The sequence below is a fragment of the Monodelphis domestica genome, chromosome 3, assembly GCF_027887165.1.
Source record: "Monodelphis domestica isolate mMonDom1 chromosome 3, mMonDom1.pri, whole genome shotgun sequence".
NCBI lineage: Eukaryota > Metazoa > Chordata > Mammalia > Didelphimorphia > Didelphidae > Monodelphis > Monodelphis domestica.
In genome coordinates, this window is record NC_077229.1 from 494,824,136 (window position 1) to 494,841,823 (window position 17,688).

Consider the following 17,688-nt stretch of genomic DNA (forward strand, 5'->3'; position numbering starts at 1 on the left):
ACCTCTTGAATGGGGGATGGCTGAACAAATTGTGGCATATCAATCAACAAAATTTATTGTATTTACTATGTGCCAGACTTAGTATATGAAAGTACAATGAAATACTATTGTTCTGTAAAAAATGATGGCTATAAAATTTAGAAAAACTAGGGAAGACTATTATGAATCGATTCAAAGAGAAGTAATTGGAATGAGAAGCATAATTTATAAATCAATTATCATAATGTAAAGGAAAATGGCATTGAAAGCCTTTGAAACTCTAATCAATATAGCAAACAGCTGTTACTTTAGAAGACATAGTTGGTATGAGGGTGTAGCATCCCCTGGACACTCCAAATTTCTAGAGCTGTGATGATGAACCTATGGCACATATGCCAAAAAAGGCACATAGAACCCTCTCTGTGGGCACATAAGCCATCAACTGCCAGAGTTCATTACTAGAAAGTCAGAAGGACTTGGGGGAGCTGCTCTCTTCCCCATCTTCACTATGCTGTGGACACTTTTTCATTTCACCTGCCCCTCCACCCAGCAGTCCAAAGGGAGTGTTTCACATGTGGCAGAGCTGGGAGGGGAGAGGAGAGTTCAGGCCACTCCCTTCTCCCTCTCCAAAAATGTCCTCCCTTCACTCCCCTCTGCCCAGCAGCCCAATAGGAGTGCTTCCTTCCCTGTCTGGGGTAAAGGAGGAGGGTAGTGAACAGTTGCAACACAGGGTCTGGAGGGCAGGGCATGGCATAAAGTCTTTGGAGGTGTGAGGCACAACACTCTGGTTTCTAAAAGGTTCACTATCACTGCTCCACAGGAATTCCAGACCAAAAGAGTACTGTGAGGAATTTCTCAATCCAGGAGTGCTGTTGATAAAGAAAGTCAGCTTTGATGCAACTATGGAGACAAATTGCATAAATAAAGGGTTCTCTGAGAGATACATTTCCTTCTGTTTTAGGTACATTTCCCCTAGTCTTCTGATAAGGATTAGCACAAATATATACCTTCTCTTTGCATGTTAAACATCACTAGATTCTCTGAGATATGCAACTCACCCTCCTTTGTGATCAGGGCTTAATATGTCATAAACAATGTATACCTGTGCTTCTACACCAGACACCAAGACACTTCACATGGGAATGTCACCTAAGCCTCTTTGTTTGTCCACTTCCCCACCTTCCATTCTGGGTCATGTAATATCTGTTCCTTTAAGGCATAAAAATCCTGAACCCCTTCTCTTCAGGGAGTCAGATTTCACCTGTACCTGCCTCCTGGCCATTCACTCAATAAATTCCTCATTTTTAAAGATTCATCAGAGCCAGGTAATCGTTTAAGAGGGTTCCCTCTTGAACCAGATAATTTCAAGTTCTCCTACAACACAGTGTACTATGCTTACTGTCTTGGGTCAGAGGTAGTAGGATCACATTTGCAGAAAGAGGCAGAGGCATACATTTTCATAGATGACCACTGTATTGGTTAGTTTTGCTTATTTTTAACAAGGGAAGAGTTCTATTAGCGGAGAGAAGGTCACAATGGCATGTTTTAAAGAGCATAAAGCATTAAAAAATTTAGTGGAATAGGTTTCCAATAAAATAACTGATGCCAGTCATTGGTACATGGCATATTGTCTGGCAAGTTCTCTTAAGGGAACAACTGACAAGTTATTTTGTTTTTTGATTTAAGGATAGTAAATGCTACTTGTAATTGTATCCAACCAAGTTCTTTTTTATGGAACAGTAACCATAAAGTAACAAAAAAGTCTTTAATTTGATGACATTAAGAAAAAATATATTTTTTGAATTTTAGTTTTAACTTAAAAATATCTAAACTGGGAGAGACTTTATACTTTGATGTTTGCTAATTGTGGGATCACAGAGAGGTCACTTGGTATCTTGGGCCTTTTCCTTCAAATAATGCCTACTTCTTAGGGCTTTTGTGAAGACTGAGTGAGCTGTGATTTTAGAGCAGACAAGATGATACATGTAAAGTGCCTTACAAATCCTGAACTATTATAGCAAAATAAACAATCATGTTTTATCTACTTGTTCTTTACATGAAGAATTATTTCTATACTTTGTTGTTTTGTGGGCCTAGAGTTGTTGTTTTAGGCCTAGAAGACTTTCCCACTTATTGATTGCCTTTAAATTAAGGATGTTATGGAAATAGGTTCTGATCAAGGACACATGTAAAACCCAGTGGAATTGCTCGTGGGCTACAGGAAGGGGTGGGGGAAGTGGAGGGAAGGAAAGAATATGATTCTTGTAACCAAGGAATAATGTTCTAAATTGACTAAATACAATTTTCAAAAAATAAAAAATTAAATTAAATTAAATTAAGGATGTTAGTCACTAAACATTAAGTACTATGTGTTGACAACTTTGTTTTATAAAACCTCCAAATTTACCTTTGTTCCTTGGGAACTTACCTTCAAGGAACTCTCAGACCCACCCTTGTACTAGACCCATGATGATGAAGCTATGGCATGCATGTCAAAGATGGCATGCAGAGACTGTAGGCATGTGCATTGTCACCTACCAGTGTTAGTTACTAGAAAGGCAGAGGGACTGGGGCAGAGCTGCTCCCTTCCCTCTCCCTAGGGGTGCCTCCCCATCCCCAAGCAGCCCATCTGATTGGAGTGCTTGGGCCACTCCCTTCCCCCTCTCCACCAGCACCTCTCTTCTTCTACCCCTAAGCCCAGTGACTCAAAGGAAGTGCTTACTCCCTCCCCTGAGTGGAGCACTTGGGTCACTCCTTCCCTTTCTCCCACCCCTGTCTGGGATAAGGTGGGGGAGTGCCACTCAGTCTATGGGGAGGGTTAGACACAGCACCCAGCCCAGTGGACTGGTATGCTGGTTTTCACTGTCCTAGACTGAATATAAACCTTCAAGTACCCAGTGATCTCATCCTAGATAGAGGTAACAGATATAACCTAAACTTAAGTAAGACAAAGGTCTTAGAAGTTTCTTCCATTCTCCCAGGTAGTCTAGTCCCTGGCTAAAATCCTCCTTCCCTTGCCTCCAGTAAGTGAATAAGTTGTCCTTCCTTTCCTTTATTTCCCAAAGTGCATATAAAACCCCAAGTTCTTCAGTTCTTTGGGATACAAGGAAATTCCCGTGATGGACATTCTCATTTGTAGTGCATTTTCTCAGAGTTCCAGATTTTGACTCTGTGTGGCCTATATTTATGACTCTATGTGGTGGCCATAAGAACTCTTTCTCCCATGTCCTGATTAAAGACTTGTTCTTTGTAACTACTGAAGTGGGACACTTCACAAATGAGTTCAAACACCTAGAATATTGATTATTGGAACCATGATTTATTAATAAAAGAGAGAAATAAAGAATCTACCAGCTGGAGCAGAATTCCCTAATGGAAATTGCGTTGGTTTGACATTAAAGATCAAATAATATACATTGCAGAGTTCTTATCTAACAAACAAACCTTAACACAGGAATGTGGGGTCCAAGATGGGGGGACAATTTTTAGATTTATGATGGGGCTGTTATCCAAGGAGTGTTTATCTTCACTTAGCCAAATGTTAGTTCACTGGCCCTTTGATATTCCTAAAATTCCTCTTTGCCACCCAAACTAAGCAGAAAGCATTTTGTTATTTGCCCAAAACATCTTGTCCTCCTAGAGGGAAGGAAAAACCAGGTCTGTCCCCTAAAAATGCGGACAGGGGTAATTTTTCCATCTTTGGTCTTTTTGGGGCTACTTCACTACTTTTAGTGTTTCTATTTTTTTCTGGGTAGACAGTGTTAAGACCTGAGCCAAGTAGGGGGGGATACAAAGATGTGGAAAAAATACTTCTTGATCCCAAGAAATTCACATTCTAATTGGGGGGTGGGGGAGAAGGTGAGACAACATTTTAAAATCTATGCACATATAAGATATATACAAGGTAAACCAGGGAAATACCAACCTACTTTTTGCAGTCTTGCTGAGTCTTGAAGGAAGCTAGAGAAGCCAGAAGACAAAGGTAAAAAGGGAAAACATTGCTGGCATGAGAGATAACCAATGAAAAGGACAAGAGTTGGGAGATAGAATATCATGAATGAGGAAAAACAGGGAGACCAGTATAGTTGGATCATTGAATCCATTGGAGGGAAGTAAAATGTAAGATGACTAGAACAGTAGGAAAGTCTAAGTTTGAAGGACTTTAAAAGTCAGAGATTTTATGTTTGATCCTCAAATCTGTGTTTTAGGAAGGTCATTTGGAAAGCTAAATAGAGAATGGACTGGAGTGAAGAGAAATTGCTGGGAAACCAACCAGCAGACTATTTTAATAGTCTAGGGATTAAGTGAAGGAGTCCTATACCAGTGTGACAGTGAAGAGAAGGGAGCATAGAGAAGAGGTATTATGAAGGTAGGATGGACAGCACTAGAGTGATAAGTTAAAGATGACACCTGGTTGCTAGGTGGGGTGATAGAAAAGATAATGGTGTCCTTGAAAATAACAGGGAAATTAGGGCTAAGTAAACCTCCTTTTATTTATCATTGAATAACCTACAATTTATCATTTTATTTTATTTGAATACCAAGCTGTCCCAACTAGAAAATTTCTGATTCTTTCCTAGGAATTTGAAGGCAGAGTGGATAATATATCGGCATTTTTGTAACCTGTACAACATAGAGTCCTGTGTGTAAAAGGAGGATTTACTTTATTGATTTAATCATCTAGACTTATTTTAGCTGTACTTTACTTTAACTTGCCCTGTTGATATTTGTCTTTGATTATTTTGATGACTATGTGGTCTACTGTGTATGAACAGTTTTTAGAGCTGGAAGTTCTAAAGAGATTTGTCAAAATGTTCAATGGGCACTGAACCAATTGGGCACTTGCTACTGTTGAGTTATGGGCAGGCTGCCTAATGGTGCACTCTGAGTGGCATGTCTGAATTTTGAATCAATCCCAAGTAGACTGATAAGAGCAGTTTCATAAATTTCAAGTTAGAAGGAACTTATCAGTTCAGCTCCTCCATTTTACAGATAGGGGACTTAAATGGGAAATATTGAAGAAATGCCCTTATATAGATGGTAGGAGTTATTTCCATGATAATCTCATTATTTCCTTTCCCTCCAAAAGAGGCACCCCTAAATTGTTGATCACAAGCCTAACTATCATACTTCAAGCCAGAAGATTTAAGGTTAGGACAATCTACTGTTAACTTGGAAAAAAAAAAAACACAGAACTACTTAAGTAGTCAGAAAAACCAAGTCTTTAATCAGGAAAGAGATAGGCTCAATATTTGGCTGCTACACAGAGCCCAGTGCCAAGAACTTTACAGGGCCTATATTCTGGGACTCTGGGGATGTATCCCTGAGAGTATCACTATTCTAAATGATGGCTCCGAAGCACCATAGAATTTGGGGAACTTAGATACCTCTTGGGGAACTTGGGACAGGTGATTATGATTGATTGGCTTTCCAATGGCTACAAAGAAATGAGAAGTTCAAGACAGGATTATCAGGAGGAGGCTGATGCTTTGCAATAGATACACAAGGGAAAGATCCAGCCAAGGGCTGGGCTACCTTAGCAAAGGACTTTGACAGGAAGGGGGAAACTACTGGGACCAAAAAAGGTACTTAGCATTTGATGAAATCTGCTAGCCCCACCTACCTGGGACCACCAAGGACTTTAAGGTTTATTGTTAGTCTGAAACTCTGAGTCTGAGACTAACCTTCCTCCAGGGAGAAACTCTCATGCAACATCATCAAACTTGGGTGTCTCCAGGTCTCAAGTTGCTATAAACTTGTGGTCTCTAGATTCCAAGTTGACACTACCTATTTGTCCCTTCCTACCAAATACTAGTTACACAAAAGAGCACCACAAATAGTGAATGGCAAGATTAAACCAAGTGAGATATCCTACTCTCACTCAGGATATTCCCTGAAATCGCTATAGAGACAAATTGGAAATCAGGGATCTGTTGAGGAACTGGTTTCTTTCTATATTTGTATCTTATAAAGTTTGACTCTGTCTCTCCATTCATCTGGAGTCAGTCTTCAAAATAGTTGGCATCACATGTCTTCTCAAAGAATAGTAGTATCTCATTTTTGAAGCTCTCACACCAATTCTCTCCTACCTAACAAGTTTTACTCAGCATTCTCTCCATCAATTCAGAGTCATACCTAAGCAGGAGCTTGTAAAATTCTCTAGGCTTGAAAACTATGTTTACACATTTATATAGAAAACACTCTTGCAAGTTTGTTTGTGTGTCCAACAGATACAAGTATTATTTATGATAATTAGCAAGACTCACCACAAGCTAGGCCAGCCCCCTTTCCACTCCCCTTAACCAAATGTGATGTCTATAGGTTTAAGATCATAGATCTAAAAGTAGGGAAATAAAGGGAAATAAGACAAAACCTTGAAAGTGTAAAGGATAATTTTAGCTTTGTGACTTGAAATCTAAATAATTGGTCACCAGGGAAAATTGCCAAATAATAAAATACCCAAGTCACCTGGAAATTATGGTGGTTTAATTAATATAGAGAGAAGGAATTAAGGAAAAAAGAGAGAGAGAGAGAAAGAATTAAATTGCCCTGGCTCAGGCTGCAGTAGTTAAAGACCTTGGCCAAAGTGGCCTCCCTGAGCCCAAGAAAAGGGGAGTCAGTCTTATCACTCACCATGAGACCGTCTCCAAGGAAGCTGTCTGAGTGAGAACCTCCAGGCTGAGTTCTAGTCCTGAAATGAACTCTGAATCCAATTGCACTCCGAACTGAATTCAATTGCCTGAACTGACTTTTTTAGCCTCCTTTTAAAGAAATTTTCTCTTATGTCACCTCCCCTAAATTTTCACGTCTACCAATCACAGTAGATGCTTTTCCCAGGACTGCCTATTCTTGAGTTCTCACCTTCTTTGATTAGATTTTCTCCAGGACTATCCACTCTTTAGTTCTCACCTTCTCTAGTTAGATTATATCTCTGAGGTACTTCACACTTTGTTAAGCTTACCTTTTGTGAGTTACTTGACCTTTTTGTGATTAATTTAACCTTTATAGGTACTTAACACCTTTTTGTATTAGATCTAAAAATAGACTTAGCTTAAGTTTTAGCTTCACTATAAGGTATGAGTTAAGTACCTTCATTGTTCAATCAGGAGTTTACAACTTTATCTTCCCTAAAGTATGTCTAGTTAGGGTGGAGTAATTTCCAAGTTCACAAAAGGAATCGCTCAGGCATAAAAGTCAGTCACTATAATGCTTTCCTCATACAGGCTTTGGGTTCTCTGTTGTTAGCCAACATAGATTTGGTTAATCTGCTTTCTGGGGATCCGGAACATGCACTAATTCAGGTATGGTGGTTGATGGAGGTGGTCCAAACCAAAACAGATCTCATTCTAGACAGGACTGACTAGTGACTGTGTATGGATCCCTTTGTGGTAATCACTGAATAAAAATGATACTAAGCCTGGTATGGGAGGAGTATGTGGTCAGTTGCATCCCACTCTACTTGAAATAGCTAACAAAATGTTCTAGCCTTGATACCTTTGTCAGGTGAAAATATCTATATTGAATTAATCAGTTCATCAAGGGCATTGAAATAAGGGCAAACAATATAGTTAACCATTTGGGAAGAACTAGACTGCAGAGCATAGAGCCTGGAATCAGAAAGACTGAAGTTCAAATCTGGCCTCAGACACTAATTGTGTGACCCTGGGCAAGTCACTTAACCCTGTTTGCCTCAGTTTCCTCATCTACAAAATGATTCGGAGAAGAAAATAGCAAACCATTCTTGAATCTTTGCCAAGAAAACACCAAATAGGATCAACAAGAGTCAGAAATGACTGAAACAAGTGAAGAATAAAGAATGCTTGTATTAAATTAAAGAATATTATAAAGAAAGTATATCAGGATTTGCTGAGAAGATTCTGTCATACCCTGTAGGCTTTATATCAAATAGCAAAGCCATTGCAGAGCCCAGATTTCTAGGGTCTGGTGAGCTAGAAGAGATCAGTCCAGCCAAACCCCTAAAGGGAATGACTTAAGTGTGATGGTAGTAGGAAGAAACTGTCTCTTCCCTTCCAGCAATCTCTCTTGACCAGAAGACTTTTCAAACTTCAAAAGGTTTTCTTATGACTTCCTAGAAATTTCCACAGAAAAGCAGTGGTTGCCAGCAGTGCCAGCATCAGAAATCAGGAATGAACTAATTATACTGAAAAAAAAAGCACCTTCAGGATACTACAAGGAGCTGGCAGAAAGCTATATCGTACTTAAGGAGAACTTCCTGAATATACCATGGAGGGAAGAAAAGGACTTCCTTTTTTTTTTTCAGTTACCCCATTTGCCACAGGAACTCTTTGTGAGAGAGTGTGCACCCAGTGTGAGGGGGATTTTTTGTACCAACTTTTTTTCTCTGTATGTATACAAATACATATATATATAGAGAGATTATAGACATATAAGCATATATACACACAAATATTATATGTTTATTTTATATATTTCAGTGCTTGTTTGGGAGGAAAAGTTATTTTGATGATTTTTAGCATGGTTCAGCAAACTACTATAGGTTTTATTTTATTTAAAAATGTAAAAACCGACTTAATGAAGGGTTTCTTCACAGATGATCATGTCTTCCTGTCTGTGCCCAATTTTCTTCAATCACAACCCACAAAAATCACTAGCATTTTCTCTATACTTTCAACAAAGCCAATGGCAAGATATAGAAAAAGAAATCCCACTTAAAATAACTGTAAACAATATAAAACACCTGGGAGTGAAAGAAAAACTTGGGAAATATATGATTACAACTACAAAAACAATTTTCACACAAATATAATGATATCTAAATGATTGGAAAAACATTAATTGCTCATGGCTGGCCTGAGACAATATAATAAAAATAACAATTATTCTTAAGCTAACTTACTTATTCAGTGCCAAACCAGTAAAACTACCCTAAAATTATCTCATAGATCTAGAAAAATAATAACAAAATTTACCTGGAAGAATAAAAGATCTAGAATAACAAGGGAATTAATGAAAAAAGGTATGAAGGAAGGTGGCTTAGCTGTACCTGACTCAAGACTATATTATAAAGCAGAAGCTATCAAAAAAATCTTGTACTAGCTAAGAAATAGAATGGAAGACCAATGGAATAGATGTCAGTGATGGTGAACCTTTTAGAGACTGAGTGCCATGTCCCTCCCCCCACCACTGTGTGCAGGGTGCTCTCTGGCCACCCCACCTTATCCCACACAAAAGAGGGGAAAAGTGATCCCATTGGGCCGCTGAATAGAGGGGCAGGTGATGTGAAAAAATGTCATCAGGCACAGTGTAGAGGGGGAAAGGAGAAGCTCTGCTTGAGTCCCTCTGCCTTTCTAGTAATGAGCTCTGGGGTAGGGGGTGAGCATGACATACATGCCTACAGAGAGCTTTCTGCATGCCATCTTTGGCACTTGTGCCATAGGTTTGCCATCATGGGATTAAGTACTCAACATTCAATGGTATTATTGCCAACGTGTTTGATGGATCCAAAGATCCAATCTTTTGGAAGAACTCATAATTTGATAAAAACTTCTGGGGAAATTGGAAAACAGTTTGATAGAAAGTAAATATAAACCAATACCTCACACCATATCCCAAGGTAAAGTCAATATATATATAATTTAGAAATAAAGAGGATGTCGTAAACATTTTAGAGGAATTCAAAATAGTATACCTGTCAGATCTATGGATAAGGAAAGAATTTAGGTCAAAGCAAGCCAGAGAGAACATTATGAACCATAAAATAGATAACTTTGACTATCTTAAATTAAAAAGTTTCTGCACAAACAAAATAAATACAACTAAGATTAAAAGGCAAACAACAAATTGGGGGAAAATATTTGTTGCAAGTTTCTCTGACAAAGACTGAATTTCTCAAATACATTGCATTTTTCCAAATGACAAATGACTAAAGAATATGAACAGACGATTCTCAGCTGAAGAAATTAAAACTATCTTTAGTCATATGAAAAAATGCTCCAAATCACTACTGGTTAGAAAAATGCAAATAAAAACAACCACTTCACACCAATCAGAGTGGCTAACATGACAAAAAAAGAAAATCATGAATATTGGAGGGGAAGTAGAAAAATTGAGAAACTGACGTATTGCTGGTGGAGCTGCAAACTGATAAACCAAATTCTGGAGAGCAATCTAGAACCAAGCACAAAGGGTCATCAAATTTTGACCCGGCAATACCACTATTAGGTCTGTATCCCAAAGAGATTAAAGATAGGAAAATGAATCAATATGTACAAAAATCTTTATAGCAGCTCTTTTTGTAGTAGCAAAGAACTGGAAATTGAAGAGATATCTATTAATTGGGGAATAGCTGAACAAGGCATGGTTTATGCTTGTAATGGAATACTATTGTGTTACAAGATATGACACAAACAAGATGATTACAAAAATCCTGGGCATAATTATATGAAGTGATGCAAAGTGAATTGAAACATTGTATACAAAGTAGCAACAATAATGTATGACTATCAACTATGAATGATTTAACTATTATCTACAGGAAAAAGATCCTGGAGAACTCCAAGAGATTCATGACAAAAAAAAAAAAGGGATATCCATCACCAAAGAAGTAACAGAAAAAATCTGAATGCAGATTGAAACATACCATTCTTTATTTCCTCCATGAATTTTGAGGTTGTATAAGCAATATGTGCCTTTTATCACAGCATGAAGAACATGGAAACATGTATATTTACTGCCTTCTCAGGTGAAAGGGATAAAGCGAACATGGATTGCAAAGTATCAGAAAACAGATATTAAAAAATTATATTGGCATTTAATCTGGACAAAAATCATTATAAAGAAGTCAATGTTACAAAATTACCAAGAATAAGCATGGCTCCAAAGAAGACATGAGGAGATACTCCCACTTCACTCCTTTGCAGAGATGAAAGGTCAATAGATGTGGAATATTGTATCTATTTTCAGACTTTTTCAATATAATATTAGTTTTACTAATTTTTTCCACTTATTTTTCTTTAAAAATATCATTCAATCATCCCACAATGTTCCAATTACTGTGTATAATGGTCTACTGGTTCTGCTTATTTTCCTCCACATCAGTTCATGTAGGTCTTTCCAGTTCTTTCTGAAATCATCCAGTTCATCATTCCTAATAGTACAATAGTATTCCATCACCATAAAATATATGCTAGACTTTGCTACTAACAGCAACACAATGATCCAGGACAATTCTGAGGGACTTATGAAAAGAATTGTATCTGCATCTAGAGAAAGAACTGTTGGAGTATAAATGCAGAAGAAAATAGATGATTTATCACTTGGAGAAAGGCAAAGAAGCTGGGAGAAATTCTAGTGACAAAAAACAACATATTAATAAAATTTCATTTAAAAAAGAAAAAAATATAAAAACCATTCTTAGCTCTCATTTATGCAAATAGATGGTAGGCCTTCTGGCCATAGTTTGATGACCTCTGATTTATAGCAGCTATAGAGGTCTTTAGTATTGGACTTATTTAAATACTGGGTTGGACATTTCAGACATTAGTTGTAAATATTTTTAAAGTAAAAGAATATCTTTTTAGAAAAGAGTCAATGAAACATGTATTCCCTCAGTTCCTTTTTCGTAAACTTGAAATAATAGAAATCAGGAAATATCAAATGGAGGTCATTTTGGATAGCTTGACTGTAAAGATAATTTTAGGGTTGTGACTTAAAAATCTATATTAATTGGTCACCACGGAAAAATCCCAAATAAAATACCCAAGTCAGTCTGGAAATTTATGGTAATTTTAATTAATATAGAGGGAAGGATTTGAAGGAGAAATAGGGAAGAGGGTATAGGATTTCTCCCGCCTGGCCTGTGCCAGGAGGAGTTCAAGATCTCTGCCACTAGGTCTCTGAAGGAGATTAGAGGTTTCTAAGAGGATAAAGTTTGGGAAGTAAAGGAGGAAAAACTCAGTCAGAAACTCACCACTGAACAGAACAATAGCTGTAGCTACACCAAGATGCTGAAAGCTTCAGCATGCTGCCACCAGCTACCTCTCCACCACAAAAGATCCCAGAGAGAGGAAGTGACACCAAATATATAGACCTTTTACTCTTGTGTCCCCTCCTCTAAATTTTCATGTCTACCAATCATATCAGAGGCTTTTCTCCAGGATTGCCCATTCCTTAGTTCTCATCTTCTTTGATTAGATTATATCTTTTGAGTTACTTAACACTTCTTTGTTAAGTTCATCTTTTGTTAGTTACTTAATCTTTTTGTGATTAATTTAGCCATTATAGTTACTTAATACCTTTTTGTAGTAAGATCTAAAAATAGACAGCTTAAAGTTCTAGATTCACTATAAAGTAAGAACTAAGTACCTTCATTGTTCAATCAGGAGATTACAATTTTATCTTCACCATAAAGTAAGATCTAAGTAAGGTGGAGTAATCTGAATTTCACATTACTGAATTGAAAAATCAAAGACTATAATCTCCTTCATGAGGATTCTGATGGAACCTTTGAAAAATATGTTCAGGATCCATAAGAAGCATCCCTATGGAAAACACAAGAGCTACTGAATGGGCAGAATTTCAGGGTGACCTTCAACACTTTCACATCTTTTTACTATCACTTATTTTTAAGCTTTCAATCATTAGCTTCCTGTGGCAATTCAGTTATACTGTTCAAATCGTGACTTGAAAAGGGGGCAGCCTGACATTGACCTCTCTGGGAATGGGGGAGAAGTTGGGTCCTGGGAAGGATGAATCATGGAAAGGAGACTTTGCGGGGGTGGCAGCCCAGTGTAGAAGGTGGGAGTGGAGCTGTGGAGTTTAGTCAAGTACACAGAGAAGTGTGCTAGTAAATTTTCAGCAACTGACTCCACCCACACCCACACCCACACTCACACCCACCCACCCACACACTGCACTCAAGACACTCTTAAAACATTTTTTTATCTTTTATTCCAATAACAAATTTACACATAAGTTTTCCAAAGTTACATGATTTATGTTGTCTCCGTCTCCTCTTCTCTTCCCCTTCCAGAGTTGACAAACAATTTCACTAGGTTACACATGCATTATCACCTGAAACATTTTCATATTATTCATTTTTATAAGAGAAAATCTTATAAAACCAAAACATCAAATCATATAGCTAAATCAACAAGTGAAAAATTATAAATTATACATTTTCAATTGCATTTCTATGCAGATAGCATTCTTTTTCACAAGTCCCATAGAATTACAGGACATGTATTTAAGCTTAATCTGCTTTACTGATATTTCTCCCTCATGTTCTTATGTCTAACAACCAAAAACCAATAAACCAAGCATTTGCTGATTTCTAAATTGTTCATTTATTGATTTGTAACATTGGCCTTTTGAGCCCTTTCTAGCACACCTGCTGGATGGTCTTATCTAGGCTAAAGATAGTCAGGAGTTAGCCTGCATACCATCTATGGACAGTGATGGTGAACTTATGGCATGGGTACCAAAGATGGCATGCAGAGTGCTCTCTGTGGCCACATAGCAGTTCTTCCCTGCCCCCTCCTTAACCCCCAAATTCATTACTAGAAAGGCAGAGGGACTCTGGCAGAGCTGCTCCTCTCCCCCTCTCCACTGTGCCTGACATTTTTTTACATCACCTGCCCCTCCGCCCAGCTGCCCAATGGGAGCAGGTACTCTCCTCCTCTGTGTGGGGTAAGGGGGGTGGGTGAGGTGTGCCAGGCACTTATGGGGGGGCCAAGGCACAGCATTCAGTCTCTGGGGGGTGGGGCACAGCATGTGGTCTCGGTTGGCTGGGACACAGAATGCAGTCTCAAAAAGGTTTGCCATCACTATCCTAGGCTATTGGTTCCCCAGAATAAAACCTAATTGTCCTACATGTCCTACAGCATGATTGCCAGTATAACCCTGACACAGAAAGGAGAAGTCCAAAGTTGGGGTGAAGTGGGCTAGGGAGGATCCATGCCTAAGTGATGGCATGATTTGGGGCTGGTGACCTGAAAAGGAGGTGAAAATATGGTTCTGGGTCAGATAAGGCAAAAGCTCATGTATCAGAGACACACTGTGAGTCCATGTTTCCACTTGGGAGGAGGAAGGCTGGAGTGAATGTGGGTCTAGCAATTATTGCATCATATCATTATGAAGCTGATTTACCCCTGGCAGCTTGCAAGTAAAAATCCTCACATGAAAGTCTTTATCTCTTAGGCATATCTGCATGTTAGCAAAGGGGAAGTGAACCCACCTCTGAGCTTTTGACTTCCTTACCAACTGAAAGCTGGTGGCTGGGATTTGGCTTATTAAAGAAACAAGAGGATCTTTACCAGAAGATTGCCCTGCAGCTGAAACACTAAAGGCATGTTATGAGAAAGCCAAGAGAGTTGATCCTCGTTAACCCTGCCATTGCCATGAACTGCTCAGACAGAGCAGGTCCAAGGTAAATGGGGTGTATTTGTTTGACTGTCAAACCCATTGCCCACTAAATGTACATACCTTCCCACAGGAGTCTAATGTTTACTCAGAATACACTAATCTTTAAAGGGCAGATTAAATGCTACCACCTGCTACTAATTAGCTGTGTAGTAAAATTGCTGCCTTTTATTTTGTCCTATTATTTAAGTATTTGTGCTATATAGTTGAGCACTTAAGAAAACCTTAATTAGCTTTACAATGGGAGCTAACATCCCATCACTAGGCAGCTAGGAGGCATCATGGTGGGCCTGAAGTCAGGAAGACTCATCTTCCTGAATTCAAATCTGGCCTCAGAAAGTTACTGGCTGTGTGACCTGGGCAAGTCATTTAGCCCTGTTTGCCTATTCTGTAGAAAGAACCAGAGAAGATAATGTCAAACCACTCCAGCATCTTTGCTAAGAAAATTCCAAATAGAGTCACAAAAAGTTGGACACAACTGAAAAATGATCCAATAACAACAAAAACAATTAAGTTGTTATCCTTGCTAGGGACAAGTTATGGTATATGATTGTGATGGAATACTATTGTGACTTTAAGAAATAGGATACCTTTAGGAACACCTGGAGAGACACATGAACTAATGCAAAGTGAAGTGAGCAGAACCAGGAGAACATTGTACATATTAATAGTAATATTGTATAATGATCAGCTGTGAATAGCTTAGCTATCCTCAGCAATATAGCAATCCAAAACCAATTCCAAAGTACTTATGATGAAAAACACCACCTCCCTCTACAGAAAGAATTTTGTCTGTTTTCTTTCATAATGTGAATAATATGGAAATATCTTTTGCTTGACTGTGGAAGTATAACTATATCAAATTACTTGCCTTCTCAATGAGAGGGAAAGGAAAGGAAGGAGAGAATTTGGAATTCAAAATTTAAAAAACATGTAGATTGTTTTTACATGTAATTGGAGATACATTTTTAAGTATATGTTAATTTCAAAGTTGTCTTGCTTGTCTATGAACTTCTTTCTGTTCTCTTCTATATTTCTATGACATTCTTTTATCCTTTTTTTGGAATCACTATTAATAATGCTCTTTTCTCAAAACCTCCTCCCCATGAATTAAAAAAAAATCTTCCCATATATAACAAATGAGCAGCCTAGCAAAGAAATACACACAACAGCAATGTCTGAAAACATATATCGCATTCTTCACCTCTACTTTGTCACCTAAGTCAGGAGATAGGTAATATGTTTCATCATCAGTGAGTGGTGAGTTTACTGCCTTGATCTGAGTCCTTAAATCTTTCAAAGCTGTTTTGCTTTATGATGGTCACTCTGTATATTGCTGGTTCTACTCACTTTACTTTGCATCAGATCATACAGTTCCTCTCAAGTTTCTCTCTCTCTATCCCTTTCATCATTTCTTATAGCATAATGTTCTGGTATATTTGTATAATATTTGTTGGCCTCTATGTTGGGCCATCTTGGACAGGCTCCAAAGGTACCTCCATATCAAGTGAACTGGGCATGCCAAGGTAAACCTGGGTTAAACTAGTTAGTGTTATTATATAGGAGGTAGAGAGCTGGCTTTGAACTCAGTAAGTTCCTGGGTTCAAGTCCCACATCTGACACATACTTGTTATACAACTATGGCAAAACATTTAATTTCTCAGTGCTCTAGGAAACTCTCTTAAGTATATATATGAGTTGTATAGAAGATGCTGATCTGCATTGGTAGGTAAGTTTACTCATCTGGAAGGTCCTTATATCAGTGAATCACAGCTCAAGTCCCTATCCCCTATCTCAACCTCACTTTTCCTCCAATCTCACCACTTTCTCCCATCTCCTTTCTTTCTATTTAGTCACTACCATCCTTCCAGTAATCCAGGTTTATATCCTTGCAGTCATCTTTTGTCTCCTCACTCTCACATAGCTAATGAATTATTATGACTTCCATACAATCCCTCTCCACTCATACAATGACCACCTTAGTTCAGGACCTCATTATCTCAGATCTGGACTAGTACTAAAGCCTCCTAATTGGCTTTCCTCTATCAAGTCTGTTCTTACTCCAATCCATTATGCACATAGCTGCCACAATGATTTTCCTAAAATGCAAGTCTGACACACACACACACACACACACACACACACACACACACACACGTACACATACTTACACACATATTTTGTTATTGTTCATTTCCCACTCTAGGTGACCTGTGGAAAAAAATCACATCAATACTCTCTATGGAGTTTTCTTGGCAAAGACAGCGGAATGGTTTGCCATTAAGGCAAAGAGAGGTTAAGTGACTTCTCTAGGGTCTTACAGTTAGTATGTCTGGGGTCAGAGTTAAACACAGGTCTTCCTGACTCTAAGACCAGAGCTCTATCCATTGAATCACTTTATTGCCTCCTTCACACATACAAATACATTCAATAAACTATAGTGACTCCCTCTTATCTCTAGGATCAAAAACAAACTCTTTTGCTTCTCATTCAAACTTCTTCACAAACTGGTTCTATCCTTTCTTTCCAGCTGTGGCTTATATGAACCCTAGTCCTTACCCCATTCCTATTGGCAGTCCCTTACCTTAGAAGTGGCTACATCTTTCACCCAGGGATCACAGGTCAAACTCAAAAGATTAGATGATTCTTTCTAAGGCTATCAGCTCTATCCCCATTCTGATGTGTATGCCCACAAATCAATCATAAATGAAAACTACCTAATATCATTTAATCAACATCTTCCCATTTAGCAATCATTATCAATTATTTGTTTCATAGGGATATTTACTTAAAATATATAGCAAAAGCCAAAATATAACATCATTCCACTGGATCAGGCTGTACCCTTCCATTTATACTTCTCCCCTCTGGAAGGACATAAAGCATTTACTCAAGGAAGAATTAAATTAGGTTTGACTCAAGATGAGTTATAAAAGTGAGAGATTGTAGTCACCATTTATAAAATATTAACCACTAAGTCAAAATGACTGTTAGCAGCTTTTATTTACAACAAGGTAGAGATTGAAAGTGGGAAATGTGGGAAAGAGACAGAGCTTTGTCTAGCCTACCACCCTAAATGTTGCCCCCGTCCAGCTCAGCCCCTAGCAGGGGCTCCCTCAAATCCTGATTTCCACATGGAAGTCCTGGTGGCATCTTCAGCCAGGAGTTCAAAAAACAAAAGTCTCTTCCTTCAGCTCCAGTCACTCACCCAGCAAGGCTCCCCAGTGTAGAAAACTCCAGTCTAGGACAAAGTGACCACACTCAAGAATCTCCCTTCAGCTTGGCTTGCTGAACCAGAGGTCCTGGGTT

At 38.3% G+C, this 17,688-nt stretch overlaps 1 protein-coding gene across 6 annotated transcripts in view; it reads left to right on the forward strand.

The window, feature by feature from the left end:
• Positions 1-1,133: 1,133 nt before the first annotated feature.
• TENT2 (terminal nucleotidyltransferase 2) overlaps positions 1,134-17,688 on the forward strand; it is a 119,968-nt gene continuing 103,413 nt past the window's right edge. For 2 of the 6 annotated variants that reach the window (XR_001628494.2, XM_016431331.2), the window contains exons 1-2: positions 1,134-1,304; positions 14,158-14,386. The gene's annotated coding sequence lies outside the window, so the exon portion shown is untranslated. The remainder of the gene's footprint in view (positions 1,305-14,157; positions 14,387-17,688) is intronic. The other 4 variants (XM_016431327.2, XM_056824816.1, XM_016431330.2 and 1 more) reach the window with 3 other exon arrangements.